Source organism: Sturnira hondurensis, unplaced genomic scaffold, assembly GCF_014824575.4.
Source record: "Sturnira hondurensis isolate 20B ecotype Veracruz unplaced genomic scaffold, ASM1482457v3 Scaffold0008761, whole genome shotgun sequence".
NCBI classification, from domain to species: Eukaryota; Metazoa; Chordata; class Mammalia; order Chiroptera; family Phyllostomidae; genus Sturnira; species Sturnira hondurensis.
In genome coordinates, this window is record NW_028081392.1 from 4348564 (window position 1) to 4374853 (window position 26290).

The window sequence follows — 26290 nt, forward strand, 5'->3', positions numbered from 1 at the left end:
AACAAGAATGTTATCTAATACTCCATATTTCCCCAAATGATCCCAGAATGTCACTTCAAACTTTTGTTTTTGATCAAGAATACAGTTAAGGATCACACATCACATTTGATTGTCTTATCTCCTTTAATAGAGAACAGTTTCCCTCTTTATTTTTCTTCTGTCAGTCACATTTTAAAAGTATCTAGGCCAATTGTCTTGTAGGATGTTCTACAACACAATTAGTGATTGCCTGATTGTGTCCTCATGATTGGATTCAGGGTAAACATTTTGGCAAGAATACCGCATAGATGATGTTATATATTTCCTCTTTTGTCATAAAGAGGATACATCTTTTCAGGTTATCTTGTTACTGGTGGTGCTTTTTCATCAACTAGTTAAGGTGGTGGCTGCCAGATCTCTTATAAAGGCACCTTTTTTCCCTTTTGTAGTTAATAAGTAATCTGTGTGGTGACACCTTGATGCCATGTGAATAGCCTTTTATCCACTGTGTATTATTCATTTCCTGTTACTGCTGCAAAATATTCCCATGAGTGAGTGGCTAAAAACAATGCAAATTTGTTGTCTTACAGTTCTGTAGGTCTAAAGTACAATATGGGTCTTATCTGGTTAAAATCACAGTATTAGCAAGGCAGCATCCTGGAGGCTCTAGGAGAGAATCTGTTTTCTCACCTTTTCCAGCTTCTATGGGCTGCCTGCATTCCTTGGCTCCTGCCTGGCTCCTTCCCTGCATCTTCAAAGCTAGCAACATTGCATCTCTCTGTTTTTCCATAGTCACATTTTTCTGTAACCACAGCCCAGACAGCTTTTAAAGAATTCTTGTGATTAGGTGGGGCTATTTATATTATCCCAGATAATCTCCCCATTTCAAAGTTCTTAATTGCATCAGTAAGGTCATTTTGCCATGCAGGGTGACAGATTTATAGGTTCTTGGCATTAGGAAGTGGACATCTGTGTGTATGGTGGGGCGGGGGCAATACCCTGCCTGCCACACAGTCATTTCAATATCCTCATCTAAATCAGTTTTGTTTTTTTTTGCATTGGAGGTTGCAAATCTTTGAAGCTTTTGGGGCTGTGGTGTACATTGTCTAAGTCTGCTTAGAAAGGAATGAATCACAGTTTATGGGAGTAACGCTAGTTGGAGCAGGGAGTTAAGAGGCCTGAGTTCTAGTTCTGGTGCTATATCCTGAATTGTTTTCATGGCAGCAGAAGCAGGGACTGCCTTTTGCTTCCATTTCGAGTTTACGTATTCACCAAACGAAGAACTTAAAAATGGATCTGGCATGATTAGCTTGAGAGTTTTTAACAACTGGAGTTGTGCTATCCAGAATGTTTTCTGAGAAGTGTCCATAAAGTTGTGGAAGAGGGTCTTTCATTTAAATGCCCACAGATGCATGAAAATGTATAAGACAATTTAATAAGGTAGGCTCTTGGGTGACATTTTAATGATTTAAGTAACATTTGAAAAATTTTATGTCTTATCATTTAAGTGGGAATAATCTTTTAATTAGAGAACTCTAGGTAGGCTGAAAAAATAAAGACTTATTTGAAAAAGAACAGTATCATGCTTATAATGTTATATGTAAATTATATCTTGAAGTTGGGCAAAAAGGAAAAATATCATGTAGGTGGATGTATGTTATATTTGTTCAGGTCTTAGTAAAAACTCAGAAAAACATAAATATCAAATGAAGATTCATAAAGGCAGTTAACCTTAAGAATCCTTCATTCCCTTTCATTTCACAATATTTTAGTAGAGTCTTTTGCAGTAGCTGTAGTTAGTTGAAATGCTTTGGAGTACTGTTGCAATTGTTAAAGAATAACTGTTTAGTTATCAGCCCATGAGCATACTTTCTAGAGCTGATAAAAAAAGATGATCTTCTCCTTTGATGAGCTCTGCCCCTCTGTAAACCTTCTGTCTTATCTCATTTTCTACCAGCTATGAAATATAACAGGATGCCAACAATTACATCCTCACAAAACATTTATGCCCACTTATAAAATCACCTCTTTATTGGAAAATTGTGTAATCTCTTGATTTCAATTTACCACAACATGTTGTGCAATAAATCTTGTTTGGGTATGAATACAAGCCCGCAGGCAGTTTGCAGAACATTGATCAGGTGCAAATTGTGTGTATTTTTCTAGCATCTAAAGATTTCAGCGCAAAATAAAATAAATGGTTATTATTGAGACCACCTCTTTTTAGGTTGTTTTTAAATCTGACATAGTAGAAGATCACCATGCATCTAATGGAAAGTGCCTTGACTCTCCTGAAATCCGTGATTTGTGGTCATGACCATTTTAGTTCACCGTCTCCCCTTTTGTCATATCAGGAGATATGCTATCCAACAAAAACAAGAGAACATGCTTAAAATATGTACTTGTGTCTTGTAAATGTGGGTATGAACAGTTCATATTAGATTTGAAGGCACTACCAAAGACATGAAAACAGATATTAGTAGCATGTCAACTTAGTGCTTCCTATGTGCAAGTAGTGTTCTAAGTATTTAATACATACAAAATAATTTGATATAAAGCCTGAGATATAGTACTGTTACTAATGGAATTTCACAGATGAAGAAACAGGCCAGATAAGGCACCTTGCCCAAGAGAGCGCACACAGGAAGTGTTGGAGCTGGTATTTCAGGCCTGACACCCAGGTTGAGTACAGCCACTTCACCACCTTCTCGGTGTCTCGTTTATTTGGGTGAAATCAAAGCATATCTGTTGAATTCTTGCAACATGTAAAGTACTGTACTGAGCACTCTAGAAGTTACACAATACAAACGATATTCAAATTATAAGTAAAATTACCATTTGAAACATGGCAAGATATGCAGCTATGTGATTCCTCCTCAAATGACCAAGGCGATGATCTTTTTCAGAGTGTTTGAAATGTTCTTTTTTTAGGAATAGGTAATAACAGACAGCATTTATATAATGCTTACTGTGCACCAGGCACTACTTAAAATGCTTTGATTATGATAACTTGACTGTGAGGTAGCACTTCTTTCCATTCTTAGTTTGCAGAGGAGGGAACGGAGGCACATGAGGTGAAACGACTTGCCCAGAGTGACGTAGCTGTTGTGCAGTGGAGCCAGAATTCCAGCCCAGGCATTTGGCTTCGTAGTCTGTGCACTTAACCATTGTACTACCTGGCCTCTTGTTTGTCTCCTGAAGAAAAAAAAATTAAAGAATTAGACACAGGTTCTTATAAGCTGGACCTCTAAGTGACTAAAAAGTGTTTATAAGCCCTGGCTGGGAAGGGCAGTTGGTTAGAGTGCTGTCCTGATATGTTGGGGTTGCAGTTTGATCCCCATCAGGGCACATACAAGAATCAACCATAAATGAGTGGAAAAAAATCAATCTTTCTCTCTCTCTCCCCCTTTCTTTCTCTAAAATAATTTTTTAGAAAGTGTTTTTAATAGGCACTCACTGAAAAAAGCTTGTTAAAATTCATTTAAGGTGGCTTTTCCTAAATGGTGTTCTGAGATGTGGAAGGAAGTAGTTTTCTTTAAGATGTTAGTGATGCTGCCCTGGCTGGTGTGGCTTAGTGGATTGAGCGTGGGCCTGAAAACGGACAGGTCAGTGGTTCCAGGTTCAATTCCTGCTGGGGCCCATGCCTGGGTTGTGGGCCAGGTCCCCAGTAGGGGATGTGCAAGAGGCAACCTGTCCATGTTTCTCTGGCACATCTATGTTTTTCTCTCCCTCTCTTTCTCCCCTCTGTCTAAAAGTAGATAAAATTTTTTTTAAAAGTTGACCATCATAAGTCTATTTGTCTGTTTAAAAAAAAAAGATGTTAATGATGCTGATAACATTCTGAGATTTCAAGTCCCAGAGAAGTTCTGAAGTTTAGCTGTCTTAGCTTGCACTTTTCCCAAGATGATTCAGTGACGGGCCCTCTCCTGTCCCCTTCTCACAACAGCCACTTAGAAATTTTGCATGTGGTAACATACTTTGTATTGTGTTGTGATAGAAGGTTATACTGCTAATCAATCCCTTTCCTCATTTCTCCCAAATATACATCCCAAAGAAAACCAATACACATCCCAAAGAAAACCATTGGTTAATTGAACTTGGTGTTTGTGCTTCAGAATAGAAAACCAAGAGTCATTAAATTTATACCTTGTTTCTAACAAATTGATTTAATAAAACTGTTGTATGATCATTTTCAACTGGAAAATAACATTTCAGTTGCAGGTGATTGTTGAGGTGACCAAGTTCAGGAGTGTTATGCTGAGGTCCGGCGACTCCTCAGGGGTTTGCGAACCCCTGAAATTGTATTCAGAATGCTGGACTTAGATATTTATGAATATTTTTCTGGAGCCTCTAGCCTCTCCCCTCCTTTAACAGGTAATTTGATTCAGGCCAGTGGTTCCCAGACTTTGCTGCACATTTGAATCGTCTGAAGAGCTGTTAAAAATTTCAATTCCCAGATTAACCCTCACACCCATTAAACCAGAATGTATTAGAAGTTTTTTAATATCTTGGGCAACGCCACTGTGCAACAAAAGTTTGGGAATCACTGCCTGAGGCTAACTTTCTTTTTTTATAGATGAGCAAACTGGGTCTGCCTATGTGGTCCAGGAAACAGTCTAGATGTGTTAATTGGGCAGGGCCCTAGTTCTTGCTAGACATCTTAGAGATCCTTGTAAAGGAGGCTTATGAGGAAGTGGCTCTGGAGCCAGAATTCTTAGGTTCAAATCCTGACATTTCCCCTGGGCGAGTATAGTCTGTGTCTTAGTTTGCTCAGCTGATGGACGTGTGGAGATAACGGTAGCACTGACTCTGCATAGGGACAGTTTGCTATAGCTGCATGGGCCTGAGATAGCAAGGTATTGAAGGAGCTTTTTCTGAACCCTGGTAGAAAGGGCAGCTGAACAGAGCCCAGGACTTGGGGAAGGGCAGCAGACCCTGGCACCCTTTCTCTCGCCACCCTGCTCTTGAAAGAAAAGTGTCACTTGATGTCCTTATCATTTTCTAATGAAGACTTCCTCTCCTGTTGAAGGCTTGCTCTGGTCACAGAGACCATGAATGGCTAAAGTCCTCCTTTCTGTGTTGTTTTTTTCCTTCATTTTTTATTATTTAAATAGTCAGAAAATGAACCTGTTTTCAGAGTAACACATGCTCATTGTACAGACTGAAAAATACAGAAGGGTTAAGGGGTCATAATACTATGACTGAAAATTTCACCCCCGAGATGCCTACTGTTAAAAGTTTATTTATTATATTTGTTATAATTAAATAAAAAGAGGAATATGTTAGCTATATAATTTTGTATTTTGCTTTCTATATTTATAGTCTGTTGTGAGCCTTTCCCCATATTCTTGTTTATTCTTTGAAGCATGATGTTAAATTGCTGCTAGGATTTCTCATGTCTCTGTTTAATATTTAGGATGTTCCTACTTTTTTAACTATTACAAATAATATTGGTACTAAAAATTTGTGTATGCATGGGTAATTATTTCTTCCTGGATAGATTATTAGAGGAGGTATACTGGGGTATAAACACGAATTCTTTCTCTAAGACTTTTGGAACATATTGTCAAAAAACTCGTCCAAAGGTAGCTCCAATTTGCACTCTTGGGTAAAAGATGAGATCCTTGGACATCTACTTGCTTCTTAGCCATTACTTTACCTTGCTAATGTGGGAGAGGAGTGGATCCCTGTTACTCTCTTTACTTTGCCTTTCTTTGATTATGAATGACTTGAACATTTTCCATGTTTAATTGTTGTTGCTTAGTAACTGTAGTGTTGTGGTTATCTCCCCATCCTTCATTCCTATGTCCCGGAGGCAACCATGTTCAACTTTTCAAGTATATTTAGTCATTTATTCTGTAAGTTAAGAGTTCTGTTTTTTTTTTTTTTAATGTCACTTAAGGACATGCTTTGAGAGGAAAGGAGAGACAGAGAAAACGAGAGAAACATCAATATGAGAGAGAAACATTGATCGGTTACTTCTTGAATGTGCCCAGACTAGGACCAAACCCCCAACCCAGACAGGTGGCCTGACCATGCATCATACTGTGTCCTTTTGGTTTACGGGATGATGCTCCAACCAACTGAGCCACACCGGCCAGGGCAGAGTTCTGTATATTTTTATTTTTATTTTTTAAAGATTTTATTTATTTGTCTTTAGAGAGGAAGGGAAGGAGAGAAGGAGAGACACATCAATGTATGGTTGCCTCTTGTGAGTACCCTGCCGGGAAACGGCCTGCAACCCAGGCATGTGGCCTGACTGGAAATCGAACCGCGATCGTGTGGTTCACAGGCCCGCGCTCAATCCACTGAGCTACACCAGCCAGGCCCAGAGTTCTGTATTTTTAAACAAGAGTCTTATAATACTGTTTCCTGAATTTCATTTTTAGATATTTTCTATTGACTTCTTGCTAGGAAAAATAAGGATAAAGTTCTTCATATACACCCTTTTCTATTTCCCTTCTCATCTCAGTGTAATTAAGTCTTCATTTTTGCTTAGGTTAGTATTTTATTATGTTGATATTTTGGGGAATATGCAAATGTTATTCAGTTGAGCCACAAAGTATATTATTATCAATTTTTGTGATTTTTCATGGTTATTTTTAGAAAGATCTTCCCCATCCTTAGTTCACAGAGGCATCTACTAATATTTTTTTTTAGTTTTTTTAAAAAGATTTTGTTTATTTTATTTTTAGACAGAAGAAAAAGGAGGAAGAAGAGAGATAGAAACATCAGTGTGTCGTTGCCTCTTGCATACCCCCCACTGGGGACCTGGCCCTCAACCCAGGCATGTGCCCTGACTGGGAATCGAACCAGTGACACTTTGGTTCACAGGCGGCGCTCAGTCCACTGAGCCACACCAGCCAGGGCATCCCTTTAGTTTTTTGTTTGTCTTTAGTGATATGTTTAAGTCCTTAAAATTATCTGCAACTTTTAATTTTGGCAAATGGTGAAAGCATTTTTTTAAAAATAGCTGACTGATTGTTCCAGGATCATATATTAAAATTCTTACTTTCTGCCCTGGCTGGTGTGGCTTGGTGAATTGAGTGCTGGCCTGCAAACCAAAGGGTTGTGGGTTTGATTCCCAGTATAGGGCACATGCCTGGGTTGTGGGCCAGGTCCCCAGTGGGGAGTATGAGAGAGGCGAACATTGATATTTCTCTCCATCTCTTTCTCCCTTCCTCTCTCTAAAAATAAATAAATAAAATCTAAAAAGAAAAAATTCTTACTTCTTCCACCAATTTAGAATGCCTTTAAAAAAATCACATAACACTATGTCTGTTAGAAATCTGAATGGCTCTTAATACTTAGCTTTACTTTTGCCTTTGAAATTTTAATTCATTTAACTTTCCAACTTTTATTTTACTTAACCTCATTTAACTTGAAGGGTTGTCTCCAGTTTTGCTTTGGAGTGTAGGGAAGGAGGAAGGGAGGAGGAGGGAAGGGGGCAAGAGGCAAGTGGCCTCCCTGGTACAGTATTCTCATTCCCCAGAATTTCTGGATTCTATGCAGCCACTTGAAATTATTTGCCCCAAAATACTGTGGGTCTCTAGACATTCTCACCTAGCTATATGTCAGCCTATGTTTCACTGAGTTCTTATGATCATTTTATGAACCTGAGGGTTCAGAAAAGGGTTTATTTTAGCTGATTAGCTATTGGCTCAAATGGCATAAAAGTTCATATGTCAGACGTCCTTGCTTTATGAAGTCTTGCACAGTTGGAAGAGACTGGGTTACCTGTTGGGCATGCCTTAAGCTGTTGCCCATCAGACTTTGGCCAGTACTCTGCTGTCTGACCTCTCTAGCCACCTGCTTCTCATTCAGTATTGACCAGAGTTTTACACTGGGCTGTTATTCTAAATTCACTTCTGTTACTGGTTTGTAATTTTATTCCATTGTGGTTAGAGGACAAAGTTTGTATGATTTCAGTCCTTTTACATTATTGAGGCTTGGTTTTCGGCCTAACATATATATGGTCTAGCCTGAAAAATGTTCCATGTGCCCTTGGGGAGAATGCAGATTCTGCTGCTGTTGGGTGGAGACACAGATGTTTGTTAGGGCTCGTTGGTTTGTACCACTGCCCCAAATTTCTGTTTTCTGGCTGATCTTCTGCTTGGTTATTTTATTATTAAAAATGTAATATTGATGACTAGCCATTACTGTTACAGTGTCTGTTTTTTCTTTCAGTATTGACCCTTTTTCTTAATGTGTTTTGAGGCTCTGTTTTTAGGTGCATATATATTTACTTATTTTTTTAAATTTTATTTTAATTGTTGTTTAAGTACAGTTTTCTGTCTTTTACTCCCATCCCAGCCCATCTACCCATTCCTCCCCACCTCCCTCCCATTTCCACCCCACCTAGTTTTTGTCCATGTGTCTTTTATATTTGTTCCTGTAAACCTTACCCCTTTTCCCCTGAAATTCCCCCCCCCCCTCTGGTCACTGTCAGCCTGTTCTCTATTTCAGTGTCTTTGGTTATATTTTTCTTATTTGTTTGTTTTGTTGATTATTCCTGTTAAAGGTGAGATCATATGGTATTTGTCTTTACCGCCTGGTTTATTTCACTCAGCATAATGCTTTCCAGTTTCATCCATGCTGTTGCAAAGGGTAGGAGCTCCTTCTTTCTTTCTTCTGCATAGAATTCCATTGTGTAAATGTACCGTAGTTTTTTGATCCACTCATTTACTGATGGGCACCTAGGTTGCTTCCAACTCTTGACTATTGTAAATTGTGCTGCTATGAACATTGGGGTGCATAGGTTACTTTGGATTGGTGTTTCAGGGTTCTTAGGATATAATCCCAGCAGTGGAATTGCTGGGTCAAAAGGCAGATCCATTTTTAGTTTGCATATATATTTATAATGTTATGTTTTCTTGATACATTGATACTTTCCTTATTGCACAGTGTCCTTTTTTGTTTCTAGTAACAATTTCTATGTTCAAGTCCTTTATCTGATACAGTATATCCACTTCACCTTTCTTTGGTTACTGTTTGCACAGTATGTCCTTTCAATTGTTTTTACTTCCAACCTATTTATGTCTTTCAATCTAAAGTGTCTTGTAGACAACACAAACGGCGTTGGTATGAACATGCATGAAAAAGTGTTTGTTTGGATATGTGTTTTTAATTCTTTTGGACATAAACCAAGAGTGGAATTGTTGGGTCATACGGGAATTTTAACTTTTTGAGGAACTCCCTAACTGCTTTTAACAGCAGCCGAACAATTTTATATTCCTACCATCAATGTATGAGGGTTCCAATTTCTCCATGTTCTCACCAACATTTGTTACCACCCCACTTTTTGTAGGCTAATGGTCTTTTGTTTTCTTTTTCAGATTCTCCTTGACTTAGTGTGCTTTCTTGCTTTTCCACATAGATGTTAGAGGCAGCTGACTAGTATTCAGAAGATTTTGTAAGACTGTACTTTCAGGGATCATTTCTATAGTTCGTTACCAGAAGATTTTGTAATTTTATTGGAGTTTTCAGTTCATAGAATGGTATTCTTATAATAGTGGGTCTTAAATATTGAAGAACAGGTATATCTTCCCCATTTTAATTTATTATTTTATTTACATTATTTTATTGTAACACACTTTAAGCATATTTAAAAAAAATCAAGAGCAATGCTCACTTTCACCATCTATGACAATACTTACCTCATCACCTTTCCTGCTTCAGTTACATCCCTACCCTTTCCCCCACCCCCTGTTCTGAAGGAAATCCCAGATCTCATTTTATCTATAAATATTTCTGTAATATAACCATTATCATTCATTAAAATTTTTTGTATGTGAGTGTAGGTGTTTATAGAGTGTGGGTAGCGTGTATTGAAGGATTTTAATTTTCTGTTAAGTTAATTCCTAGGTACAGTTTTTTTGATTGCTATTATAAATGGACTCTTCCATTATACTTTCTAATGGCTCTTTTTTAATACAGGAAAGTTATTTTTATGTATTAATTTTGTGCCTAGCCACCTTACCAAACTCTCCTTTGGTATATAATACTTTTTAGTGTATTATTCCAGGCATGTATGTTATGCTGTGATCTACAAATAATGATCATTTAAATTTTATTTCTCCTTTCTTAATTATGTGTCTTAAATCTTTTTCTTGTCTGAGTTTAATCTTTTCTAGTACCTCCTTAATGATGTAAAAGAACACTGGCGATAGTGGGTGTGTTTGGGGGGATTCCTCAATATCTTCCCCACTAAACATGATGCTGGCTTATTTATTTATCATGTTAAAGCTTCATTAGTTATGGATTTTTAATTTTATCAAATGTCTTTTCAATACTTATGGAGATATAAGATTTTGTTCCTTTGATCTTTAATATGATAAATTATAATGACTGGTTTCTTTAAAAAAAAATTTTGTTTATTGATTTTGAGAGGGAGAGAGGGAAAGGAAGGGAAAGAGACGTCAGTGTGTTGCTCCACTCATTGATGCATTCAGTGGTTGATTCTTGTATGTGCTCTGATGGGGGATCGAACCCACAACCTAGGCATATTGGGACAACGCTCTAACCAGTTGAGCCACCTGGTCAGGGCAATAACTGATTTCTTAATATTCAGCTGTCTTTGTTTTTTGCCTTTGAATACCACAGTTTCATGGTGTATCTTTAATGAGCGACATCCCTTTGAATAGTAGATTTTCTCAGCATATTTAAAAACTGTAGTCTTAATAAATTCACCTACAAAATTTTAGAATCCTGTCTATTCAGTAAAGAAGTGTTTGTAAGTTATTTCTTGTTGTCCATCCTTTTATTGTTCTGTTCACATAGGGAGACCAGATTTTGTGTGTGTGTGTGTATGAGAGAGAGGAAGGGAGGGAGGGAGGGAGGGAGGGAGGGAGGGAGACATAAAACACATTATTGGATTTTAGGAGCTATAATATAATACAGCGCCCTTGTTACAAATTTTTATTGTAACAAGTTATAATAGAATAATTTTTTTTAGTAAAACAATGTAAAAAATATTTTTTACCTAAAATTAAAACCAAACATGTCTAGTGGGTGATAGTACTTGAAACACACTGGTGGCAGTGTGATTGAAATAATAAGGGCACTTTAAATTTAAAATTTGCATTTTTGACTTTTATAAGAAGTAATAAGTCATACATACCTAATGTCAAAAATTTAAACATGTAAGGTGAAAAATAAAAGTTGTTCCTCATTGGCCATGCATGTTCTTCTAAAACAGCTTTCCAAAGACAGTTATAGTTAATAATTTGTTTCTTCCAAGGCCCTTTAAAGCACTGCTAGGTAAATATCATACAGGTATTTATATACACATTTTAAGAAAGAATAGGTTTATACTTTTGGTACTTCTTGTTCTTTTGAAATTTTTTTTTTTGGTATATAGGAAATGTATGACCCTCAGCTGGTGTGGCTCAGTTGGGCATCTCCCCACAAACCAAAAGGGCGCGGCTGCGATTCCTGGTCAGGGCACTTGCCTGGGTTGCACGTTTGGTCCCCAGTTGGGGTGTGGACAGACGGCAGCCAATTGATATTTCTCTGTCACATTGATACTTCTCTCCTTCTCTATCTCCCTCCTTTCCCCCTCTCTCCAAAAATAAAAATAAAATTAGAAAAAGAAATGTTTGAGTACATTCTTGAAAAAGTTCTAGTAAAAAACAAAGGACCATTAAACTCCTTGAGCCTCAACCATCTCATCTGTAAAATAGGAATAATAAAATACTTTTCATAGGCCTGTCAGTTAGGAGTTAACGGGATAATGCATTTAAGCACCTAACACAGTTACCAGTCACAGTGCCCGTTCAACAAGAGATGAGCTAGTTATTTGAACTCTGAAGCACAACATTTTGGCGCATATCTGTATGGTCTGACAGTGATCGTTAGACTTCATCCCTTTTAAGGCCCTGTACGCAAAGTCAAGGTCTTACGTGTTTTCCTTCAGAGCTTTGTGCGCTGTAAATGAGTTCAGTAGCGGAGGTGTTCTTTGTTAAGTATTTAGATTATTTTCCCCATACTTCCCTTGAACCTTTAGTTTGGTGTTTTTCATACCAAAGTGTGCCTCCCTCACAATTTTTGCCAGTTTCATATAGTGTCTGTATTAATTTTTTCCAGAATGTTCTAGTAAAAAGGCAATAAAACCAAATGTCATGCATGAACCTTGGTTGGATTCTCTACCAGAAATTGGGGGGGGTCACTAGGCATATTGGAATTTGGACCAGATATTAGGGGACATGAATGCATTTATGTTGTTAATATTCTTCGTATAATGATGGCATTTTGGTTACCTGTAATTATGTCTTCATGAGTTAGGAAATGCCTTCTGAAATATTTAATGGCGAAGTGTCATGCTGTGGCAGCTTACTTTTAAATGGTTCAGCAGAAAGCATAGGCAAAAGTGTACATATAAATATATACGTATAAATAGACACAGGTGTAAAGATGTGAGGCAAAAGTGTTAACAATTGGTGAATCTACCGAAAGGGACCTATATCATCACCATAAGTGGGAATCAAGTGTTCGTTGTCATAAACAGAGGTAAGTGTAAACATTATTTTAAAGTGTTTTATTAAAATGTGGCTGGGTACTGTTACCTGAAGGTTTAGAGCCTGAAGCCTGCTCTCAAAAGGAAGATCAGCAAACATTAGAGAGGAGTTAAAAGCTATCAGCACCAGAGACTTTCTCCTTGACTCAGTGAGAGGGATGAGAGAAAATCGAAAAGGGAACAGCTTTCTGGCTCTTTCTTTTTCAGATCACCTCAAATATCTCAAGTCTCACCTCAAAGCTTCTTGAATCCCCGACACTTTGGGAAATACCACATGTGCTGATTTAAGTGTAATGTGTGCGAAAGAATATAAATTTATGCAGTAAATTTTGTTTATAGTGCCCATTGTGTCTTTTTTTTAAAACTTCGATGTTGAATTATAATCCTTATTATTATTTGGTAGTTTTGATCACTACAGCATGTTTCACTGAATGGTATCCTGGCCTAAGGCAGATGTCAGATTTTGCAATTTAAATTGTTACTGATTTCTTTTTCTGAAGTTGCTCTAGTACTGGGTTTTTGTTGTTGTTTTTCCCCCTTTGTCTCTTTTCTTTTCTGCTACATTGTTCCTGCTGTTATTTAGAAGCCACTAGGTCACTTTGCCTTTTGAACAATGAAAGGATCCAGATCCTGTGTGTCTCACATTTTGTTATTCCAGGACAAGACTCAATTGAATAAAACACATAACCCATCTGGCCTGGAAATCTCAGTAGCACTAAAAATAACTTACTAACAAGTTGTTGGATCATGATATCTTGAAATTTCTGAAAGTTCAGCTTTTTTTTAGCTGTTGCTAAGAGAAATTTCATTGTCATGAGGGGCATTATATTGACATGAGGGACACAAGGACATGTCTGTATGCTGCCAGTTGTTTTATAGGCATTTGGCTCTGCCGCCTTGCAGATGGTTAGACTCTGGGTGGTGGGTAAATGTGTGCTGATTATCTTATTGAATTAAGGTAACCTTTTGTCATTCAGTGAGTTCTGCAGACCAGTTGGTCAGTGAGCAGCTGCTCCAAGTGGGCTCGTTTGGGTTTCGAAGAACAGAAAGACTCTTAAAGGGTGGTCCGTCTAATCCAGGTATTCAAGAAAGCACCAGTGAGAGTCTTCCTCTTTTCACACTGTTCTCTACTCCTGTGGAACTCAGTTAGCAAAAACATTTTTACTTTTTGCTCATTTAACTGAATGACTTAAAGCAGTGATTTACTGAGTGTGGATGAATGTTTGAAAAGATTTTTTTCACCTAATGTTTAAGTTAAAGAAAATAGCGTAATGTTTGTTAGAAGCATTCACATTTTATGACAGAGTCTATGTTTAAAGATGTATGATAGACTAATAGAGTTGTTATTTTCTTAGATTATTTTTTATAAATATTCTGGAAACTAAAAGCATGCCTTAGTGATATAATCTCTTGGCAAATTTCAGCTGTATAATTTTTGTTGGTAGGGCTATTTTGTTTTGAATCTGACATTATTTTTATATGGATTCTGTCCTGATTTCTGGAAGCTGTTTCAAGAGGCTTTATTTGAATAAAGAGGTTCTTAATTGTTTTCAGTAAATTGCCAAATTGTGTGGCTCATTTTTCCTTCAGCAGAATTTTTCTTGGACTGGTCTTTTTGGTTTTGCTCTGGGTACAGTGTAGGTGGCCTCAGAGAAAATGGCTGTAGCCATATTTGATTTACTTATTATCATAAAGAAATAATTTAACAGTGATTGATGAGGAGCCATCTAATGTCTCTAGTTTGGTCATCAGTTGGTCCCAGGAGACCTGATTCAAAGCCCACTTTTTCATCCAAATTTATATGCTAGTAATGATCATAATGTTTACTTAATTTTATTGTGCACATACTCTGTGCTGGTCCTTATTGGATTTGGCCCTTCATATGTGCTCTTTCATTTTATCCTCATAACAACTTCATGAGGCAACAAGTCTCGTTAGCTCCATCTTAGAGGTGATAAAACAGCCTTCCAAGGCGGGTAAGTAGCTTGTCCAGTGTCACACAGCTAGTTAGTGCCTGGGCTGTATTGGAGTCCAGGCCTCTCAGGCTCCAAGGCTCATGCTCCATTCGGCCACGCTGTTACTTTAATGGTGTTGGCCTTGTTACTCAGCCACAGTTCTTCCATCAGGCTTAAGAGTAAAATGAAAGTTTTGGGCTTCATATTCTATGTCTATGCTTGTCTTAATTGTGGTAAAAATGATATAATAGGCAGTTGAGTTTCTTATACACCTGAAGTACCTGATTTATTTTAGACCTTACTAATAATCAATCTATGTCCCTCAGGGTTATGTATAATACGCGCTGTCTTCTTTTAACCAAATTCCGGCCTAAGACATCAGATTCCATGTCTATGCTTGTCTTAATTGTGGTAAACATAATATAACAACATTAACGAACAGTTTTGAAGTGTGAACACTGACCATAATCTTCAGCACTCTAACAGCAGTTTTGTTTTTGTTTTTCTCTTCCAGATTTGTTTATGTGTATATCCTTTACATTAACTATAGTCTATAAAGCATATAGATTAAAGCATAAAATACATACTGCAGAGCATATCTGCAGCTGTGTATGTTGCTTTTTAAAAAGTATGCTATTATTTCATCAGTATTTTCTGTTTTGAAATGTCGTCCTTTGAAAAGGCTTTCCCTAATCCCCTCAAACCTCTCAGTCTGAATGCCGTACCTTTGGTGATTCTAACAAAGTACGCTATACTTATTAGCAGTTCTTATAGTCTGGAGTTATGTACTTGTCTGGTTATTTTTTTTCCAGTTGTCCCTTCTAGATGGAAAAGCTCCACAAAGACAGAGACCTTACCTCTTTGCTCACCTCTGTTGAATTAGTACAAGTGGTTATGTTATCAGCCAAAATTAAGTTTCCATGTGTTACTCCATCACAGAAACATACAATCTGTCCAGAAACAGTTGGACAGGTTTTCACCAAACTTGGAGAGTTTTTGAATGATCACGTTTCTGATCTTTTATTGGGGGTAAAAAATGTACAGAGATTTTAAATGTGAGACTGAAGTTGAAAGTCCAAGGGCATGTTACTGGAATTGTAGACCTTGGTGTATGTTTTGAAGTTGAGTAGATTGGGTTACTCCATATCTCCATCTAGGATGAGTGGAAACAAAAATCTGTGTATTTACTGATCACCGGTGACTCTCCCCACCAGTTATTAGCTAACTTCAAATAGATCCATTTGATCTTCTCATTTTTATTTTGCTACAGACAATGTAAATGTTTGTAGTGGAAGAGACATGATCTATCGATGTCTTAGGCTAGAATTTGGTTAAAAGAAGAGCCTGTGTTACATAACCCTGGGGAAGATATTTTAGGTATGTAAGAAAGCCAGTCACCCAGTATTATAAAAATATTGCTAAGGTAAATCTGTAGACATCTACAGATGGAAAACTGTAGGATGAGTCAAATAAAAACAAAATTTGTTTAAATCTCTCACATTTTAAAAATTAGTTTTGCACTCAGGGTTACCTAATTTGCCTCTGAGTCCTTAGAAAGCAAATGGAAACGGAAATTAGTTCCCCAGTCGTTCCCTCTTTAAGTCTGCCGTCTTCGTTCCCTGTGCACTCTGCTCCGGGAGCCTGATTGTTTCTCCCGTGGGCTCTCCCTTCCCCTGCAGCTCTGGGAAGGGATTCTTCCGCAGGCCTTCCTGTCTCCTTTGCACTATCCCATGTTACCTTGCTCTTTGCAGCAAAATGTTTGCCAAGTAACCACATGCTTTTGGAGCCCGTGGTGGACATTAGAGCAATACTTAGTTGTGCCGTCTGTCCTAGAGATGTCAGTTCATGGCTGTGTGTGTCACGTCGAGGCCAGAATCAGCAGTGACAGAAGAAAACCACCACGAATGATAATTGGCAGAGAATACACTCTTCAAGTTGCCATATGTTACACGGCTTCCACATCCTGGTGGACTTTTCACTTCTCCTTTGACAGTCTCCTGACCTCTAGTAATTTGTCCTCCTCTGAACCACTACAGCACTGTGATCTTTATTGTCCACTTGTTCGTTGACACTGCATGTAACTCTCTGGTTCTTTGGGCCTTGGCATTCTAAGGCTGGTTGTAAGTTCCTTAGAGATAGGGGCGATATCTTAAACTTATTTGTATCGTTTGTACTGCCTACCATAGGGACATGCATAATCCAGTTAAAAGAGTTATAGAATCTCAGCCCTGGCTGGTGTGGTTCAGTGGATTGAGTACCAGACTGTGAAACAAAAGGTTGCTGGGTTGATTCCCAGTCAGGGCTGCAGGCTGGGTCCCCAATTGGGGGCATGCGAGAGGCAACTGATCGATATTTCTCTTGCACATCAGTGTTTCTCTCTCTCTCTTTCTCTCTCTCCCCCCCTCCTTTCCCCTCTCTCTAAAAATAAATAACTCTAAAAAATGTTATACAATCTCAGAGTTGAAAGAGAGCTTAATGGGTCATGAGGCTGAGCCTGCGCTTCAGTTGCTTCTGTGGAATTCTCACAATGGTCATGCAGCCTCTCCACCCACTGCAGGGGTGGGAGCCTTGTGCCCAGAAGCAGCTTTTGTCTACAGGTTTTGTTAGCATTTACTTACATATTTATTTATATTTAGATATTGCTTTTTGTATTATAAATGGTATTATTTTGATATGGATATCATTATTGCTTTCTAGAGTTACAATTTTAACATATAAGCATAAATAGAAGATTTAAAAACTTCTATGAAATTAGTACTATCCATGTATAATGCGCACCCTTAGTTTTCCCTAAAAAATTTGGGCAAAAAAAAGTGCGCATTATGCACAGCAAAATATGGTACCTAGTCTGTGTCAGACATGATGCTGGGCACTTCACTTAGGTTATCATTAAAAAGAATAATTTACTGTTGCTCAGTTGTGTGCCATAATTTACTTCCTCCTCACTTCTGTTAAGAAGCATGTTTTCCTTTCAGTTTTAAAGGGCCTGCCACCCACTCTTTTTCTTGCAGCAGTTTTTCCTCTTAGATGGGTTAAAAGGTAGGCATTATCCTTATGAAACATGAGGAAATTGGGCCTAGAGAGAGTTAGGGGCCTACAGAGGGGAGTCAAATGCTGTCCTCTGACTCCACAGCCAGTTCTTTATAACACTGTGGATTTGTCCTCTTTCGAGCTGGGGGGGGGTGTCTCTCTAGCACACTAAACCACCTTGTTCTGGCAGGCTAAACCATCTTGTTCTTACTTGTTTTTGTAGCCCTCACAGTGCTTACCTAAGGGTGAATGTCATGTTCAGTGCAGCCAGCTGTGCGTGTGTACTGTACTGTCCTGTGGGAGAGAAGGGGCCTTACTGACGTGTGCCTCTCCCTGTGCAGCCTTGCACACTGATGTCCTTGACATGGCCACTTTTTGTTTTTATCAGTTTGTTTACTTACTAATTCTTTCATTTGTTCATTCAAAAATATTTATTGAGTACCTACTCTCAGTCAAGCACTCTTCTCAGAGACACCCCTGCTTTCATGGAATTTATATTCCATTGGGAGAGGTGGTGATAAGCAAATAAACCAACAAGGTAATCACAGACTGTGAAGAGATATAAAGGACATTAAGAGTGAAGCAAGAGAGAGAAAAACCAGGTGTGAACTGTGCATGGTGCTCTGGACAGTTCCTGGGCAGAGACGGAAGGGTGAGAAGGGGTCAGCTGTGGGAAGGGCTGGTGGGCTCAGTGAGGCAGGGTCCAGGACTGGTGTTTGCTGGAGAAAAGGGAGGTCCATGTGGCTAGAGCTGAGAGAACCAGGTGAGAACAGCAGAGAGTTTAAAGTTGGGGAACAACACAATCGGATTTGTGTTTTTAAAATCACTGAGAGACATGGCGGCTAAAGAAAATGTCTGATCCTGTTATTGGGGGGAAATTGCTATAAAGGACAGTATTGGGATAGATGGTAGAATTTGAATATGGACTGATTATTAGATAATAGTATTGTATCAGTGTTAAGTTTCCTAAGTTTGGTAACCCATTGTGGTTATGAAAAGAATGTTCTTTTTCTTAAGGGGGTGAGGGTCTTGATTTTTGCAGCTTCTCAAATGGTTCAGAAAAAAAGGAATAGAAGATGGCAAATTATTGAGATCATGTGGGTGTTAATTTGCACTATTTATACAACTTTTCTGTGGGTTTGAGATTTTTTCAAAATAAAAGCTTCAAGGTCACTGAGGCTCCTGTGTGCAGGAAGGGTTATAGGGGATGAGAGGAGAGGCAGGCAGGCAGGCCTCTGAGAGGAGACTTTTGCTTGGTTTGCTCCTTCGCTTGGAACACTCTTCCCGGAAGCAAAGATACATCTTCAGTTTCACTCAGGTCTGAACTCTGATGTCACAGTTTTAGACAGGCCATTCCAGGCTAGTTCTATGAAATCTTTAAAGCACCTATCACTTAATAAACTGAAGGGATTGTGGTTTCACTTGGTACCATGTTTAAATGTAAGCTCTCAAAGAGTCACGACTGTTCTACTCACTGCTAGTGCCTAGAAAAATGCCTGACATACAGCAGGCATTCAATCTTTGTTGGCTTCAAGACTGGCTGTCGAGGGACTAAAGTCATTTAAGAACACTGACTTGTAGTCTATCAATCATTAAAGACATAAAGAACACAGGACAGCCATCAGCAACCACCTGAGTGAGTTCATCTTTTGCATTCACATTCCCATGGAGACTGCAAGACCACTGGTTACAATAATCCTGTGCATGTATGCCTTTCCAACTTTTGATGGTAACTCAAAGTAAATAATATATTTTACCTCATGGCCTAGAATGTACATATATACATATTTAAGTTAAACAAGTTACAGGTAGAGGCGACTCTGTTTTTGAGTCCTGGACATATTAGTAGTAAGTGAAGTTACTACTAGCAGTAACTTCTCAAGTAAATTCTTGAGATAAGTCAATTGATATCTGTGTGAGATATATGTACTTTTAATTTAAACTTTTTATTTGACAAATTGAGGATAATAGCACTCATTTCACAGAGGTGTTTGGTACATTAAATTAGTTGACACACACAGGCTGCTTTGAACAGTCCCCGGCACAGAACAACTCAGTAACTGTTAGTTGTTTGTGATCGAGGTGGTTATGATAAGAAATCAATTCAGGCTTAAGGTCTAGATTCCAGATTAGTATAGAAGTAAACAGTAGCAGTGGTTGTTCCTCTATTTTGTTCAGCTAGTTGCATGAGTAGCATATTAAAACAATGAGGAACTTCCGGCCAAGGTGGAGACATAGGTAGTAGACACACTGTGCCTCCTCACACAACCAAAAGAAGAACAACAACAAATTTAAAAACAAGAAACAACCAGAACTGACAGAAAATCAAACCGTATGGAAGTCTGACAACCAAGGAGTTAAAGAAGAAGAAACATTCATCCAGACCGGTGGGAGGGGTGGGTGGACAGGACTTGGGTCAAGGCAGCGGCTGGAGGACTGGGGCAGGCAAAGTGGTGACTGGTGGACCAGGCAGTTCCACATTCACATGCAGATAAACCAGGAGGAACAATTGGGGAGCAAGACAACTGGAGACTCAAGTCAGGGTTCCAGTGTGTGGGAAATAAAGCCTCAAAGACTCTGACTGAAAAAACCTGTCTGGGTTGAGGCGGCAGGAGAGATTCCCAGCCTCATGGGAGAGTTCATTGGGAGAGACTCACAGGGTCGTAGAATGTACACAAACCTGTCCACCTGGAAATCAGCACCAGAAGGACCCACTTTGCTTGCGGGTAGCAGAGGAAGTAACTGACAGCCGGCCAAGAGCTGAGCAAGCAGGATTGTTCCCTCTCAGACCCCTTCCCCACATACAGCATCACAATGCAGTGATGTGGGTTGCCCTGCCCTGGTGAAAACCTAAGGCTCCGCCCCTTACTATGACATGTTGAGACCAAAAAAAAAAAAACCTCAAATGAAAGAACAGATCAAAGCTCCAGAAAAAATACAACTAAGCATTGAAGAGATAGCAAACCTATCAGATGCACAGTTCAAAACACTGATAATCCGGATGCTCACAGAATTGGTTGAATATGGTTGCAAATTAGATGAAAAAATGAAGGCTGTGCTAAGCGAAATAAAGGAAAATGTACAGGGCACCAACAGTGACAGGAAGGAAACTGGGACTCAAATCAACAGTTTGGAGCAGAAAGAAGAAAGAAACATTCAACCAAAACAGAATGAAGAAACAAGAACTTGAAAAAATGAGAAGAGGCTTAGGAACCTCCAGGACATCTTTAATCATTCTAACATGCAAATCTTAGGGGTGCCAGAAGGAGAGAAGAAGAACAAGAAATTGAAAACTTATTTGAATAAAAAATGAAGGAGAACTTCCCCAATCTGGCAAAGGAAATAGATTTTCAGGAAGTACAGGGAGCTCAGAGAGTCCCAAAGAAGTTGGACCCAAGGAAGCACACACCAAGGCACATCATAATAACATTACCCAAGATTAAAGATAAGGAAGAATCTTAGAAGCAGTAAGAGAAAAGGAGACAGTTACCAGCAGAGGAGTTTCCATAAGACTGCCAGCTGATTTCTCAAAAGAGGCCTTACAGGCAAGAAGGGGCTGGAAAGAAGTATTCCAAGTCATGAAAGGCAAGGACCTACATCCAAGATTACTCTATCCAGCAAAGCTATCATTTAGAATGGAAGGACAGATAAAGTGCTTCCCAGACAAGGTCAAGTTCAAGGAGTTCATCATCACCCAGCTCTTACTATATGAAATGTTAAAGGGGCTTATGTAAGAAAAAGAAGATAAAGAATATGAATAGTAAAATGACAAGAAAATCACAACTATCACCAACTGAACCTTAAAAAAAAAACAAGGCAAACGACTAGAACAGGAACAGAATCACAGAAATGGAGATCACATGGAGGGTTATCCGTGGGGGAATGGGACAGGGAGATAGGGGGAAAATGTACAGAGAATAAGTACAAATGGTAGGTTGTAAATAGGTAAGGGGAGGTTAAGAATAGTATAGGAAATGTAGAAGCCAAAGAACCTACATGTATGACTGATGGACATGAACTAAAGATGGGGAATGCAGGTAGGAGAGGGTGTGCAGGGTGGATATGGAATAAAAGGGGGAAATGGGACAACTGTAATAGCATAATTAATAAAATATATTAACAACAACATTTAAAAAAAACAAAATAATGAGGGAACCTTGTTATTAGAATACCATTATGGTATCAAATGACCCTAAAATCAAAGTAATGAAAAATTGTCTTTTTCTCAGTTTGCTGTCTCTTCATCATATATCATTCTTCCTTCCTTTCACAGTCAGGGGAGATATTAATTTTTACTATACTGCTACATATTCTTGCATGTTATCATCTGAAGGAGCTTCTTACATTTGCCAAATGAAATCTTATTTCCTTCCCAGGAGGAACTTGGTAAACCAATAAAATTCAAAATTTTAATTCCCATTTCTTTGGAGTATGCACCATTTTATTCATCTCAAATAAATATACAACCTCAAGCATCCTACAAGGCAAATAGATTCCTTTTTAAATAATGGCTCTCTATATAGAATTTTATCATCCTGAAACTTATAAACCAAGAAGGGAACAAATATTTGCATTTACAACTTTATGTCAACATTGCCCACTATTTTAAGAACTCTGAAAATGTATATCACATTTTTTTATGATGGCAGTGGAAAAATAGGGTTCAGTATCTTAGGATGATGTCTGCTCTGTTATATATAGAATGTGAAAGATATATAAATATGTATTCTTTCTTTGTGACTGACATGACATTTTTTTCAAAAAAAGACTTATTTTATCAAACTCTGGTCTTCTTTGTGCTTTTTGAATTACTATTTCTTAGGCATCTTTTAAGTGCTAAGACAAAATTTTATTTTGAGGAGTTATGCTTTAGTAGATATCATACAGAATTATTTCCCATTTAAGTAAACCTTTTATTCCAAGGCAAAATTTAGCCAACCACAAGGGTATCTTGGAGCAGAATAATGTAGAACTAAGGTTTTGTGTGTCTGTGTGGGCAGCTGAATGCTGTACAAATGAATACTTTTAATGATGCTTAAATATGTGATGGTTCAAAGACCCCAATTGAAATGAAAAACTCGTTAAAATGTATTGAAAAAATTTAGAAAAGGGGGATGATGATTTAGCCAAGATTGGAAGATACGTAATTTTTTTCAAGGCGTTACTGCAGTTTTGGTGCTGCAAAAAGTGACCCTGCCTCATTGAAGCTGTTGTAGGTGGTAGTTCTACAGTGCCTGCATTCAAAACTGATTTTGGATCACCCAGGTTATTAGGATGTATTTAATACACTAATCTTTTTTAAACTTTCAATTACAGCTGACATACATTGTAATATTTGTTCCAGGTATGCACCCTGGTGATTAGACATAACGTAACTTAAAAACTGATCATCCTGGTAAATTTCACACCCATCTGATATCATATATAGTTATTAGAATATTACTGACTATATTCCCTATGTGTACTTTATATCCTCATGACTATTGTGTAACAACCAACTTTTACTTCTTAATCCCTTCACCATTTTTCACCCATCCTCCAAACCTCCCTCTAATGTGGCAACCATCAAAACGTTCTCTCTATTTATGAGTCTTTCTGTTCTGTTTGTTCGTTTTGTCATATAGGTTCAGTTGTTGATACATATTTATTGCCATTTTTAAAAGATTTTATTTATAGGGGAAGGAACAGAGAAAGGGAGAGAAACATCAATGTGTGGTTGCTTCTCAAGTGCCCCCCTACTGGGGACCTGGCCTGCCACCCAGGCATGTGCCCTGATTGGGAATCGAACCAGCGACTATTTGGTTTGCAGGCAGGTATTCAATTCACTGAGCCACCCCAGCCAGGGCTTTATTGTATTTTATTGTTCATATTTTTTAAAAATATATTTTATTGATTATGCTGTTACAGTAGTCCTATTTCCCCCCTTTATTCCACCCAGCACACCCCTCCCCCACCATTCCCCCCCTTTAGTTTATGTCCACCTGTCACAAATTCTTTAGAGTCTATATTTCCCATACTATTCTTGCCCTCCCCCCTGTCTCTTTTCTACCTACTGTCTATGCTACTTATTCTCTGTACCTTCTCCCCCCTTCTCCTCCTCCCACTCCCCTGTTGCCAACCGCCCATGTGATCTTCATTTCTATGGTTCTGCTCCTGATCTTGCTGTCCTCTTGGTTTGCTTTTGTTTTAGGTGTGGTTGTTAGTAACTGAGTTTGCTGTCCTCTCACTGTTCATATTTTTCATCTTCTTTTTCTTAGATAAGTTCCTTTAACATTTCAAACAGTAAGGGCTTGGTGATGATGAACTCCTTGAACTTGATCTTATCTGAGAAGCATTTTATCTGCCCTTCCATTCTAAATGAAAGCTTTGCTGGATAGAGCAATCTTGGCTGTAGGTCTTTGGATTTCATGACTTGGAATACTTCTTTCCAGCCCCTTCTTGCCTGTAAAGTCTCTTTTGAGAAATCCGCTGACAGTCTGATGGGTACTCCTCTGTAGGTGACTGTCCCCTTATCTCTTGCTGCTTCTAGGATTCTCTCCTTCATTTTAATCTTGGCTAGTGTAATTATGATGTGCCTTGGTGTGTTCCTTCTTGGGTCCAAGTTCTTTGGGACTCTCTGAGCTTCCTGGATTTCCTGGAAGTCTATTTCCTTTGCCAGACTGGGGAAGTTCTCCTTTATTATTTGTTCAAATAAGTTTTCCACTTGTTGCTCTTCCTCTTCCCCTTCTGGTACCCCTATAATTCGGATGTTGGAATGTTTAAAGATGTCCTGGAGGTTCGTAAGCCTCTCCTCATTTTTTGAATTCTTGTTTCTTCATTTTTTTCTGTTTGGTCAATTTTTTCTTCCTTCTGTTCCACTCAGAAGGAAGATTTGAGTCCCAGTTTCCTTTCCATCACTATTGGTTTCCTGTGCATTTTCCTTCATTTCAATTAGTTTAGCCTTCGTATGTTCCTCTAATTTGTGACTCAAATCAACCAGTTCTGTGAGCATCCTGATCACCAGTGTTTTGAACTATGCATCTGATAGGTTGGCTATTTGTTGGTCACTTAGAGTTTTTGGCTTTGGGGCTTTAAGTTCTTCTTGAGCCATTAATGCTTTGGTGTGTTCGAGCCTGTTACGTATGAGGGGTGGAGCCTTGGGTGTTCACCAGGGCGGGGAGACTCACGTCGCTGGGTTGTGTGTGATGCTGTATGTGGGGTCGGGGTCAGAGAGGGGCAATGGCAGTTCCCTCTGCTGCTTCTTGAAAGTCGCCAGGGCCTGCGCAGTCTGTGTCACTGCTTGCTCCTTTGCCTGGTTTATCTGCACGCAAATGTGTGACCGCGGTCAGCTAGCCGCCTTGTGCCCTCACTGGGTCTACCTGTTGCCACCCCATGCCTGGGATCTGCCAACTGCTGCCTGTACATCTGGGTCGGTCTGGCTGATTTTCCTGCGCAGCCCCGCTCTGTCAGCTGCTTGCTCCGCCCCTCTCACCAGTCTGGCTGAAGGGTTCGTTGTTGTTGTTGGACTTCTGTACAGTTCAATTTTCTGTGTTTTGGTTGCGTTTTTGTTACTAAAACTTTGTTGTCTTTAAACTTGGTTGTGGGAGGAGGCACAGTGTTTCCACCTACACCTCCATCTTGGCTGGAAGTCCTGTTGTTCATATTTTTAAACTTTCTCTTTTTAAAAAAGACCATTTAATATTTCATACAACACTGGCTTGGTGGTGATGAACTCCTTTAATTTTTTCTTGTCTGGGCAGCTCTTTGTCTATCCTGCAATTGTAAATGATAGCTTTGTTGGTTATAGGTCCTTTGCTTTTCAACTCTTTGAATATTACTTGTCAGTTCCTTCTGGCCTGCAAAGTTTCTTTTGTAAAATCAGCTGACAGTTTCATGGGAGCTCCCTTTTAGGTAACTGCTTTTCTCTTGCTGATTTTAAGATTCTCGATCTTTAACCTTTGGCATTTTTATTATGATGTGTCATGGTGTGGGCCTGTTTGGACTCCTTGTGTTTGGGACTTTGCACTTCTTGGAGTTGTGTGTCTTTTTCCTTCACCAAGTTAGGGAAGTTTTGTGTCATTATTTTTTCAAATAGGTTTACTTTTTTGCCTCTTTCCTCCTTCTATCACCCCTATGATGTGAAAGTTGCTTTAAGTTGTCCCAGAGGCTCTTTACACTGTCCTCACTTTTTTTTAAATTCTTTTTTTCTTTTTGCTATTCTGATTGGTTGTTTTTTCCTTCCTTATATTCCCGATCCCTGATTTCCTATAATGTATTCTTCAATTAGGTTAGAGTATCTTTCATTTCTGACTGGTCCTTTTTGATGCCATTGAAATACTCACTAAGTTCCTTGGGCATCCTAATAACCAGTGTTTTGAGCTCTGCATCTGGTAGATTGCTTATGTCCATTTTGTTTAGTTCTTTTTCCAGAGTTTTGATCTGTTCTTTCATTTGGGCTATGTTTCTTTGTCTCCTCATTTTGGCAGCCTTCCTGTTTGTTATTATGTGTTAGGTAGAGCTGCTATGACTCTGTCTTGGTAGTGTGGCCTAATGTAGTAGGTTTCTTGTAGGTTCCCGTGGCACAGCCTCCCCATCACTACTGTTGGGCCCTCGAGGTACGCTCCATGTGTGGGCTGTGTTCACCTTCCTTTTGTAGTTGATTCTTGATTGCTGTTGGCACACCAGTGGGAGGGATTTATCTGCAGGCCAGTCAGCACAAGGACTGGTTGTAACACTTGACCACCAACCTCTGATGACTGTGAAGGGTCAGCTAAGCAGGGGACTACCACATGGAGCAGTAATTACTTCAGCAGTTATCAGGTGCCTGCTGCGT

The 26290-nt window shown here is 38.8% G+C and overlaps 1 protein-coding gene and 1 pseudogene across 9 annotated transcripts in view; both read left to right on the plus strand.

Moving 5' to 3' along the window:
* The window catches only part of KAT6B (lysine acetyltransferase 6B), a 190055-nt gene that overhangs the window by 23173 nt on the left and 140592 nt on the right, over positions 1–26290 (plus strand). The window lies entirely within an intron of this gene.
* LOC118993522 (uncharacterized) lies at positions 9394–9466 on the plus strand (annotated as a pseudogene).